This window comes from Odocoileus virginianus, chromosome X (assembly GCF_023699985.2).
Source record: "Odocoileus virginianus isolate 20LAN1187 ecotype Illinois chromosome X, Ovbor_1.2, whole genome shotgun sequence".
In the NCBI taxonomy this organism is placed as follows: Eukaryota; Metazoa; Chordata; class Mammalia; order Artiodactyla; family Cervidae; genus Odocoileus; species Odocoileus virginianus.
The window spans coordinates 27,198,999-27,211,155 of NC_069708.1; positions in this window are offsets into that span (position 1 = coordinate 27,198,999).

Sequence of the window (12,157 nt, forward strand, 5' to 3'; positions counted from 1 at the left end):
CATTTAGGACCTGTCTCTGAACATTGTATATGACTCCTGCAACACCACATGGCAGAACCAATAGGGAAGCAGTTTTGGTTTGGCATAAAAAAGAATGTTTTACTCATCAGAGCTATTCAAAGATATGAAGAATCATCTCACTGTGGTGAGTTCTCCGTTATTGGGGGTGTGTAAGCCCAGGCTGGATAACCATCACCTCACAGAGGTTTTCAGGCCATTCAAGCATCTAATGGGAATTTAGAAGCTTTCCACTTTACCTGAGAAATTTGAAAATGAAATGGGTTTCTTTTAATTAGAGGTAGGGAGTGAGCCAGAAGAGAACCACAGAAGCCCCATGGCATGGGGGAGAGCTGGGCTAGGAGCTGGGGGATTGCTGAAGGAGGTTTGCTAGTCCCCTTTTACACAATTGAGTCCTCTTTCTAGAATCACAGAAATGTTAATCCCTCCTCCAGGCCCTGATCAGTCTTAAGTGTGGGAACACAACAGTATTGTGTAGCTGCATGAAGAGCCTAAGGTGGAGACACTGCAACTGCAATATTGACTCTAGCCCATGTTCCTAAGTGCAAAACTACAGATTCAGCAGGCTTGGAGAGTTGCTCAAGGGACCTGTTCTAATGAATAGCCTAGAAACACTGGAATACATTCTTAAGTGTGTAAATAGTGCTTCTGAAATATTTGAGGGGCCTTGAAAACAGTTTAAGTATCCTAATCAGTTCAACCAAATACATTGAGTGTCTCTAATAGCAGGCACTGCTGGCTGCTAAGGGGCTCAGGAAGGCCCAGGAAGGCCAAGCGAGGAGCCCCAAAATAATTAAGAGTGAGTTTATGCTCTCCAAGGTGGCCTTACAGCCTCGGAGATGAGAACCATACAAATCCTAGTGACTGCCAACCCAAAGCCCACCCTTAAGGGTTGTAGTCCACTAAGAAGATGAGCAAATGAAATGGAAATGCTCTGGGCCAGCTTGGAGTGGGGAGAAAGAAGGAACCGGGAATCTTGAAAGTTCAGCTCAGATTTAGGGGAAAAGCACTGAAGGGAAAGGCATCCCAGGTTGTGAGGATCCCAGTAGGCAAACACCAGAAGCGGCAGTGGACAAGACACGAGTAAAGAAGGGTTGTTCACATCTCCGGCATCTGTTTCCCTCCATCCCCACAAAAGCCTTCAATTTCCTTTTGGGGGTGCTATCCCTCTGTCACCCACTTGGGGTGAAAGTGGTTCACCCCCTAGGACCCTCCCCTTTCAGGTCTCCCAATCAAAGTACTGATTCTCCCTGGCCACAGTGATTGGCTCAATGTGAATCTATGGCTTGGGCCCATACAATCAGAGTGAAGCCCATTGTTTGATGGGCACATGCACTTCTGAACCTGTGGGAAACAAAATCTGGAGCCCCAGCCATCTTAGCTCTGTTGAGTTGGGCGCTGGGGAACTGCAGTGACCAGGGCGGCTCCGGTGAAGCCACCATGGTATATCACCAAATTGAATCAGCTCCTAGAGGAGGCTAATAAGATTGGCCTTCCTGGAACCGGAGGCGAGTTCAAAGTTCTTGGAAAATCCCAATCAGAATTTTGGTTGAAAGAAAAGAGGAAGGAAATTGGTAGCAAAACAGTGTTTTTCCATGTCCTTGAAGCTGCTTTATCTGAATTTCTCGGCTATCTTGGAACCAAGAAGGAGCTACGCAGGGTATTCTAACCCCTGGTGAATGGCTTCTCAAAGGAGTAAGTGCGAACTCTGGGACCTGTGGCAGTCTGATGTGAATTAGTATTTGTCCATTACAAGGAATGCAAGTATCACTGGGGGATCCTGGGAGTATCCAGTTCTGATCCTTATCCTGAGTTTCTGATCATGAGCTGCCTTCCTGTAGGGCCCAGATGTAGTAACCAGCCACACCTGAGAAGAGAGAATATTTCTACCACTTGCTTCATGCATGCGTGCTCAGTCGCTTCAGTCTTGTCCAACTCTTTGCAACCCTATGGACCATAGCCCGCCAGGCTCCTCTGTCCTAGGGATTCTCCAAGCAAGAATACTGGAATGGGTTGCCACGCCCTCCTCCAGGGGATCTTCCTGACCCAGGGATCGAACCTATCTCTTACGTCTCCTGCATTGGCAGGCAGGTTCTTTACCTCTAGCGCCACCTGGGAAGCTCCCCACTTGCTCCTCCCTTCCTGAAAAAAAAAATCTTTTGTACTGAGGAGTTACAACGTTACACTAGAGGCAGTGGAATCCGTTAAAGAGTTGTTTTTCGGAAGGAATGAGACATCAGAGCTCTGCTTTGGGGAAAGAAAGGATTGCAAGAACAGAGATTGGAGGCAAGAAGATAATTTGAGAGGCTCTCTTTTAATCCATGACAGAGGACACTGACCTGGCCTGGGGCTGTGACAGGAGGGAGAGAACAGGGGACCAAAGCGATGGACATTGGGAGTAGAATTAACATTTGTTTTATGTGGAGGGTAAAGACAAAGGAGGGAACAGAGGTGATTCCCTGATTTTCGGCTGGAGTAACTCAGGAAATGATCCACTGAGATAGACCCTTAAAATCCCTCAATTGCCAATCAAGTAGCATGTCCCCAGTTTTCTTTTTGTACCTCTGAGCCAAACTGAAAGGAGTGTGTGAGTGAGCAGACTATCTTAGAAAGGATACACAAGAAACTCCCAGGAGATGAACTCAGCAGCTGAGAATAGGGTGGGAATGCATTGCTTATTCAAAATACAAGTATAGTTTACAATTTTAAATATATAATCAAAATTAAAAAATAAAAGCAGTACAGGATTTCCCCGGTGATTCAGTGGTTAGTACTCCACACTTTTAGTGATTCGTATTCTACTGCCAAGGGCCCCAGCTCAATCCCTTGTCAGGGAACTAAGATACCACAAACTGCATGGTCCAGCCCCCCCCCCCCAAATTAATAATACATGAATAAAAGCAGTAGCAAGCCAAGTGTGTGTCACCCAACAGTACTGTCACCAAGCTTGGAAGTTTTCAGTTGCTAATAATAAGACAAGAACTTCAGCAGGACAATGCAGGGAGGGCTCTGCATCCTTCTTCCTATAGTTCTCTAGTAGATAACTATTTGACCACAGTGCACAGCCTCTCTCTTTGTCCTATGCACATCCCACTGCTTTCAAGGAAAGCAATTAATCATCAGAAATAATTGTCTGAATTCCCTATTTTAAAAGCAATATAATTCTTCCTGAATTCGGACCCACAATGAGTTTTGAGTTTTGCATCATTTGCAAAGCAAAATTTCTTTCTTCAGCTTCTACTCATACAGAGATCTGAGGCCCACTACAATGCCTTGTCTAAAAGTAGAACCACTAAACTTTGGTGAAACAAAGAAATTGCAGCAGAAGCTTTCTTTGAAATTTAATAATTTTTTGTTTTGCTTTATTGTTCATTTGTTTGTTTTTTACTTTGAGCCAGGTCACATTTTTAGCCTTGATGTATTTCCCTCACTGATCTTTGAGGATAGAAGGGAAGTTCCCAGAGGCTGAGGTGGGAAGGGTGATAGGTAGACAGGATGGCAGGAAGCACCGCTTAGAATTCTGTTAAAAAACAAAATTCACCTGAGTAAATCTGAAGATCAATTGGCTTTATGCAACAGTTTATAAATCAGGCAGCATGTCATCTAGCAAGTAAAGAGGAGCTCCAAAGAACTGTACAAAATGGAAGGTTTTTATTTTTATTTTTTTTCTCCTTTTAAAAAATTTTTTTTCATTTATTTTTATTAGTTGGAGTAAAATGGAAGGTTTTTAAAAGCAGAGATCTATGTAGCAAAGTATCTCAGTAGTACTGGCCAGGAAATTCCAGACTGGCTGGGTTAAAGTCACTTTCCTGGGATGGGCTAAAACTGCAATTTGGTTAGGTATTAAGTCTGGGTTTACTGATATGGAACTTAGCACAGGCAATTCCATTTTGAGCCTGTTGTTTCTCTAACAGTTCCATTTGTGTAGAATAAGCATGGTAAGAATAGACACAAAATAATAACAGAGGTTTTCTCCCAGTGTAATTATGGAGTTTAACTTCCCCAGATTATTTACAGCATATATTACAGTTTCATTTTAAATTATATTTCAATAAAAACAAATCAGTGTAGAAATACTGTAAGAGACTCATTAAAACTATTTTATAGTATTTTTTCTGCAAACAAAATACCTTTTTTCAGTTAAGAAAAAAATCATTTAAAATTGCAAATGCTTTCCTTTTTTAATGGAAAAACATTCAGCCATGATTTTTTTTTAATGAATAAAAATTTCCCTAACAGGCTTGCTCTAATTGTTAAATTTTACAAATTTTAGTATTATAGTGTGCTAACTCTGTGCACAAAGTTAACATGATTAAAAGTTAAACTCTTTCTTAAAACACTGAAAATCATTATAATGAATAATTCAAATTAAAAATTCAGTGTTTTCCTAAAAGTAGCTTCATATTTTAAGTACTCAGAAAAATGAAGCTGCAAAGTAATTTGTAAAATGAGACCATATAAGTAAATAGGTAATTTACAAGAAAATTAATTGTTCTAAATTTTTAGGTATTATATTAAAACAAAAAATGTTTAAAAAATTAATTTGTACAATGGGAAAAGTGACTAAGAGAGTGGGGGGAGGCTTCTGAGTGTAATGATACTACTACTCCATTTCTTAATCTGAGCACTGGTAATATACGTATATTCATTTGAAAAAACTCATGTAGTTGTACCCTTATGAAATGGGCACTTTTCTGGATGTGTATTATTCTTCAGTAAATAATATTAGAAAGAGGGAAGTCAAACAGAACTGAAGGTCACCAGAATTTCAGGATGAGGACTGAGACTAGATTGTTGGCTATTGTGAATAATCATAATAGCTACCATGTACATGACTCATAATTATTATATTGAATACTTGCCATGTGCCAGGAATTACTTGAAGCACTTTGCATATATTACTAAATTTAACCCTTCCTTATCCTGTGAAGTATGTGCTATCATAATCCTCATTATATGTATTCACTATCATAATCATCATCTTACAGTTGAGAAAGCTAATGTACAGAGTGGGTTAAGTAACTTGTCCAAGGAGATTATAAACTACTCTTGCTAGAAAGTGAAAAGTGAAAGCGTTAGTCACTCAGTCATGTCCAACTCTTTGTGACCCAATGGACTGTAGCCTGCCAGGCCTCCTCTGTCCATGGAATTCTCCAAGCAAGAATACTGGAGTGGGTAGCCATTCCCTTCTCCAGGGGATTTTCCTGACCCAAGGATTGAACCCGGATCTCCTGCATTGCAGGCAGATTCTTTACCATCTGAGCCACCAGGGAAGCCTCACTCTTTCTAGAAGCTGATAGTAAATGAGAAGAGAGAACAGTAATTCATATCGAAAGCAGGAAGGTTTGTTTTTTGTTTTTCTGTTGGTCTAGGCAGAGTTGAGTGCATTTATGGTTTGAGAAGAGAAGCCAGAGAGAGGAGGGGAAAGAGAGCAAAGGTGCTTCACCCTCCCTAGAGGCACAGGAGGGGATGGATCAAGAACCCATATTTGTACAGTTTTGCACAGGGAAAGGCACCTTTTAAGATCTGAAGAAAGGAGAGGTCTACACAGTGGAGGGACGAGAGAGCCTAACATCAGGAGACGGTGAGAACCTTTGCTGGGCCAGAAGGAGGCCAGGAGTGGGTAAAGAGAGCTGGAGAAAACCTTCAGTGATGATTAACTCGGTGTTTATAACAGTGAAAATTATGGCAATTGCTCATTTCTGGATCCCACCTCAGGCCTGCTGAATCAGACTCTCTGGAGGCGGAGCCCCAGTGCCTGTGTTTTTAATAAGCTCTGAAGGAGGTTCTGATAGCCCCTGAGTTTGAGAGACATACTGGCTTACAAAATCTACAGGCCTCAGAAAATGAAGCAAAGATGGGTCCACCATGTGAGACAACATGAAGGGATAGTTTTCCCTAGAATTGCAACTTTTTACTAGACTCTACAGGTGATTCTGATAGAGGTGGTTTGTGGATATACTGGGAAATTTTGCCTCTACAGTGACAGTGGCTAGTATGTGGGCTTTGGAGCTGGATTCTAAATAGTACTATAGTCTATGGCCATACCACCCTGAACATGCCCGATCTTGTCTAAATAATACTATATATCTCTCATGCCACTTTTGGCAAAGTTAGTTAACCTCTCCATGCCCCAATTTAATCATCTGGAAAATGGGGCTAATAATAGTATTCACTTCGGAGGGTTGTTGTGAGGATTAAATAAGTTAATGTATGTAAAACGTCTGAAACATAATAAACACTTAACTTTCAATAAATAATAGCTATTATTGTTGCTATTTTTATTATTCACCATAGTTGTGGGGCCCAAGGCCACTGAAAGTATGATCTATGAAAAGCAGCTTAGGCAATGGAATGTTCAGGCAGATTCATGAAAATCACCCAGAGAGTAAAAAAGACAGTCTTGTGACCGGAGAAGCACTCACGAGGAGAAAGGAGAAAGATGGCAGAATAAGGGCTTTTCCCTGTCCTGGCTGGCCTTACTGGGGTTCCTGGCTGGCAAAGACAGTCACTGACCAAGTGTACTGGAGCTCCACCCTACTGATGAAGTGAAGGAAGGCTCAGTGGGGGGAATGGGAGTGGCAGAGAGATGCAAGTGTTGGTATTCCCTCTCCAGGGGGATAGGAACCAGTATGCATCGAGGACTAACTGCTTAAAACCTGCCTTGTTTTTCCTCTGGTGGAAAGTACCAGGTTCTAAAATATTCTCAAATGAAGAAAAGTCCTTTATTATTTATCTGACTAAAGGCCTGCCCTTAGATTCTAAGCCAAGCCTCTTGGACGTACACTCGGACCCCTCCCTTCAGCCATGGGTTCAGGCTGCTGCTTAGCCTCTTGGTCTCTCTTTCTGCACCTTTGAACTTAATCCTGCTAGGTTTCTAGTTAAGGGGAGCCCAGACAGCTGGGGAGAGAGCTGGAATCCAGGTCCCATAAGAAGCTGTTGAAGGAGGAGCTGTTAGCTTGGAGAAGAGAAGACTGAAGGCAGTGCGGTATCTGTATCTCTAAAGGGCTCTTAGGTGGGGTGGGAGCCCCGAGGGGCAGAGCTAGGGCTTATAAATGGATAGAAACAGTGGGAAAGCACACTTGTTCTGTGCTTTTGTTCAACAGCATGGTTTCATTCCATAACCATTGGTATGCTTAACCTTGCTTTAATATCTGGTAACCAGGTCATATCTAAATATACTGCACGTGTGCATGCTAAGTCACTTCAGTCATGTCCAACTCTGTGCAGTCTTGTGGGCTGTAGCCTGCCAGCTCGTCTGTCCATGGGACTCTCCAGGCAAGAATACAGGAGTGGGTTGCTGTCCCCTCCTCCAGGAAATCTTCCTGACCTAGGGATCGAACTAGTGTCTCCTATGGCTCCTGCATTGCAAGTGGATTCTTTACCACTGAGCCACCAGGGAAGCCCATCTAAATATAGTACAGGATACCTATTGGGGAGCACTCTGAGTTTCTCATAGGCCTCGTGTGGGTCCACGTGTGTCTCTCCTTTCTATCTACCATCACCTCTCCCCTCCCAGACTGCCTACAAAGTCTGCTACACTGCTCTAGTTCCTAGCTTATTGTCTGGCCAACAACAGAGTCATTGGCTGTTTAGGATCTAGGGTATAGAATCAGTAATGGAAGGTGACAAAACAGGAAACATGACAAGTAATCCAGAGGCCCAAGAACTCTGGCCAAGTTCCCGTGGCCGTTGTCCATAGTCTACAGAACAAGTGTTTCTCAAAGTTTAGTGTGCATCAAATCACCTGGGATCTTGTTAAAATGCGAATTCTTGTTCAGAAGCCTGAGATCCTGCATTTCTAACAAGCTTCCAGGTGTTAATGATTAGCCCAGTCCATGAATCTAAATCATTATACAAATAGGAGAGTTGTTGCTGTGGTTATATTTACCAGTGTGATTATCATTCATTGTTTCGTGCCAGAGTTGTAATAAGGGTTGCAAACTCAAATGCCCACCAGCATTAATAAAAGTGGGTGAGAGAAGGCAGATGTACAACAATGAATTCTAAACTATTTGGATTGGGACCCAGCATAGCACCAAATAGAGGGCTTCCCCGGTGGCTCAGCTATAAAGAATCCACCTGCAGTGCAGGAGCCGCAGGAGATGTGGGTTTGATCCTTGGGTCGGGAAGGTCCCCTGGAGAAGGGCATGGCAACCCACTCCAGCATTCTTGCCTGGAGAATCCCAGGGACAGAAGAGCCTGGCAAGCTACAGTCCACAGGGTCGCAAAGAGTCAGACACGACTGAAGTGACTGAGCATGCATGCACCTAGAACCAAATACAGAGGGCAGACACTTAGCATCCACCAGTCCAGGAGCTGTGTGAGTCTACACCCACTCTGCATGTGTGTGTAATTCTTTGTGAGAAGCCTCTAATCTTGATGTCAGTTTGGTGGAGATCCCAGGGGTTCTGAGGGGGAACAAAAAGCTAAATCGGTTACTCTTCAGGTGCCTTCAGACCCCCTGGGCCTAGAGCACCTCTCTCTTTTGGTGAAGTAAAGCCTTCCTTGGTACTTTGCTCAGATTTCTTGCTTCAAAACAAAGGGTTCATTTTTCTTCATTCAACACAATTAGCAGTGGGTGTCTCTGTTTCAAGCCCTACCCCCTCCTACATGCACATTAAACAAAAGGTTTGCTGTGGGCATTTTTGGCCAGTAGACTACAGCACAGGGCCCAGTTCAGTGGGGTAAGAGGTGAACTGGGCAAAGGCCTGATGGGAGAGCCCCAGCTCAGCACTCTGTCCCTAGGTTTGGGGAGAGAAACTCCTTGGAAGGGGAAATGATTTCTCAAGCTGTCACTCAAGCCAGATCAAATGATCCCTGTGAATATTTGCCTTTGCTCTGAATCTCCCAGATGAAGGAGATCTTACAAAGTGCCATTTCATCCAACTCACCACGGCCACCTCCCACCCAGCAACACCTTAATGTCTTCCCTATTCCCTAAGCATGTTTTTGGGTTGGCCTTTATTTTCCTGAGTGATTTTTCTCCCCCCAAGCAAGAATTCTACCTGCCAGGAAAACACTGTTCTTGAGCATAAGTTAGTCTTCAGGGACTGTGAGCTCTTTAAGATTTCAGGGCCTGATTTCTCTGTCAGGGTCAGGTGCCAGAAGTCACAATGCTCAGTGAGATGTATTGTTCTTCCACAAGAGGCCCATCCAGTAAGAAAAATGGCAATATGGCAGAAGGCTTAATCCCAGGTTTATGACCAGGGATAGGGAACCCCATCTCAACCCCTGTGGTCCCTTGGGAAGTAGCACTGGAGAGTCAAGTCTGGCTGTTCCACAGGAGAGACAGGACAGGGTGCTTCATTTTCTCACAGCCCCAGCTCTTTTTCATAATGGCAGCACCAGCACCTCCTAGAAAGGAATTGTGCTAACTTTCAAGAGTGGGCAGCCCATTATTGCACACAGCCAAATGTGTGCAATACAGCACAGCCTGGGCACAGAGCCAAATGAGCCACAAATGGGAAACATCAAGGATGCCAGAAGGGAAAAGGGCTCAGAGAATTAGCTGCCTCCCTTGGAGGGGAGGAGAAACTGCTTCCAAGGCTCCAGGGTGTATCTGTCTCACACTTTGTCCTGGACACTGTGATGGTGGGGGGACCCTCTCCCCCCAGGAGTGTCAAGTGAGACCTCTACTGGCCTATCTCTGCACACCATCCCCCTTGAATTGCTCCTCTGTGTGCTGGGTCAAGGCTGATGAGAACTTACAGGAGCTGAGGCTGGCCAGCCTCAGCTGGCCAGGTGCGATGAGAATGTTGCCAGTCATGAAGGTAGGCCCCAAGATGGAGAACCAGAAGGACCCAAGTGGGTCTGCTCCCAGGTGGCCTGCTACTTCATAGGAACATCCAGCTGGTGAAGAGAGTGTTGAATTGCAGGAAAAGCTTGCTCTGGGAATCAATCCCCTTAGGTTGGAATTCAGCTTCCCCACTTTCTAGCTCTGTGACCTTGAACAAGTTATTTCACTGCTCTGTACTTCGGTTTCCTAATCTGTGAAAACAAAAAAGTACCTACCACTTAAACGTACTATGAGGATTTAATGAGGTATTTGTAAAAAAAACCTTTTTTACCATCTGAGCCACCAGGAGACCCGGGTTCGATCCCTGGGTCCAGGAAGATTCCCTGGAGATGGAAATGGCAACCCACTCCAGTATTCTTGCCTGGGAAATCCCATGGGCAGAGCAGCCTGACAGGCTACAGTCCAAGGGGTCGCAAAGAGTCGGACACGACTTAATGATTAACATTTTCACTTTTTGTAAAAGCACCTGACGCAGAGCATGTGCTCATAAGTGTTTCTTCCCTTCCCTTGGTTTGGTAGAATATGTTTACTAAGGACAGGTGAGATACACAGAGGCCAGCCCTATCTTTCAGACTAGTATCAAATTGGAGGCCTCTAGATACCATGCCCCCCAAACAAAAATAAGACCAGAAGAACATTAAGTAAAGCTGCTGTCTGCCTGCCAAATGCATAGCTGATCCTCTTGGTCCACGGGCATGTTTGAGGGAGTCATACCTCTATGCCAGGCTTGTCATAATCTGTTCTTCTTGTGATCAGAAGCAGTCATTTTCAAGACTGCTGGCCTGAGGAATGGTTTCTCTTTGTGAAGCTAATTAATCCATGAAGTACTTTGAACTTTGCTCCTTCCTGCACAAATCCCCTCTCCCCATCCTTCTCCTAGCTAACCTCTCCTCCTGCTGGCCTCAACTTTGAACATTAATTCTGCAGGGACACTTTCCTGACTATCAAACTAGGCCGAGTAGCTATATACTTTCCCTGAGCACTTTGCACACCAACAAGTAATGAAAGGATTACACATTTCTGTATATAGACTGTTTTCCCTGCTAGACTGGAAGCTCCTGAGGGAGAGACAGGGCCTGTTTTTTTCACCTCTTTCACCCCAGCATCTAGCATAGCGCCTGGCACATGGTATGTGCTCAGAATAATTGTTGACTGACTAGATGATGCCTGTAGTCCCCCTCAGTCTTAGGATTCTAGTGTCACACAGGCAGGCTATTCCCCTGTAACCCCCAATGGCAAGGCCACGGCTGACTAGCCAGAGTCCAGTCTGGGAAGGGTTTGAGATACCCTGAAATATGACATCTTCCCTCCTCCACTCTTTCTCCTTTCTCATCACCATCGCCATTCAGCCTTTGCCACAGAGGAGAGAGAATTATCCAGTGATTCTAACAGCTCTTTTGGGTTCTAACATAGGAGAGCAAGCCAGGATAAACATAGCACCAGCTCTGTGTGTTTCAGATACCAGATCAAGGTCCTAAGTCCTGGGTAACAAAGATAAAATCCTTAATTGCCCTGCCTGGCATACAGTCCCAGACTGGCAGATGTGTAGGAGAGGCCTAGATTGGGGAGTCATGATAGCTCAGGCTGTGACTGCCAGGAGAAATGTGGTTTCTGGAGTCAGAGGTCAAGAAGCTCCCCTCCCACTGAGCACTGGAGAAGAGTTCCAGAATGAACAGGAAGTTCAGCACAGACAGAGCCAGGCGAGAGGCAGCCCTGAAGGAACCATCCATCAGAGGCTCAGATTGCAACTGCTCTTCTGTGTGTTGGCTTAAAAATCAAATTCCATTCTAGACAAATTTCCTTATTGCATGCAAGCTGCTCTAATTTCAAGAATGTCAAATACGCGGCCAAATGCAATTACACTTTAAGCACAGCACTCACTTGAAATATAGCACAAATTTCTAAACCAATTTTAATCACATTACAGAGAGGGCAGACATGCTTAGCAATCTGAAATTCCACCTTATCCAGAGAGCCTCTCATGATTAGTTAGAAGAGTGGCCAAATTGTTGGCTCTGCCCTGCCTATTCTCCTGTTCGCTCTCTGCTGTCAGGTAAGCATTTACCCTTATTCTTATACATAATGTAGATGTGTTTGTCGATTAATCATTCTGCCCTGGTTACCTGTTCACTTGGTTAATCACAGGAGCAGCCTTTCGGCTGTTTCTTTCTAGTTCCCCTCTGTGAGCCTAGGCCTGGCTTTGGATTCCATTCATGCAGCGTAGGCCCCAGCCCCGCTCCTGCCCAAATGTTTAGTAAGGATTCTTTGAGAATGAATGTTCTGGGAGCCGTAGACCAGATCTGGTGGTGGCTGGGACTATATGTAGCAGCAAGTCCAAGC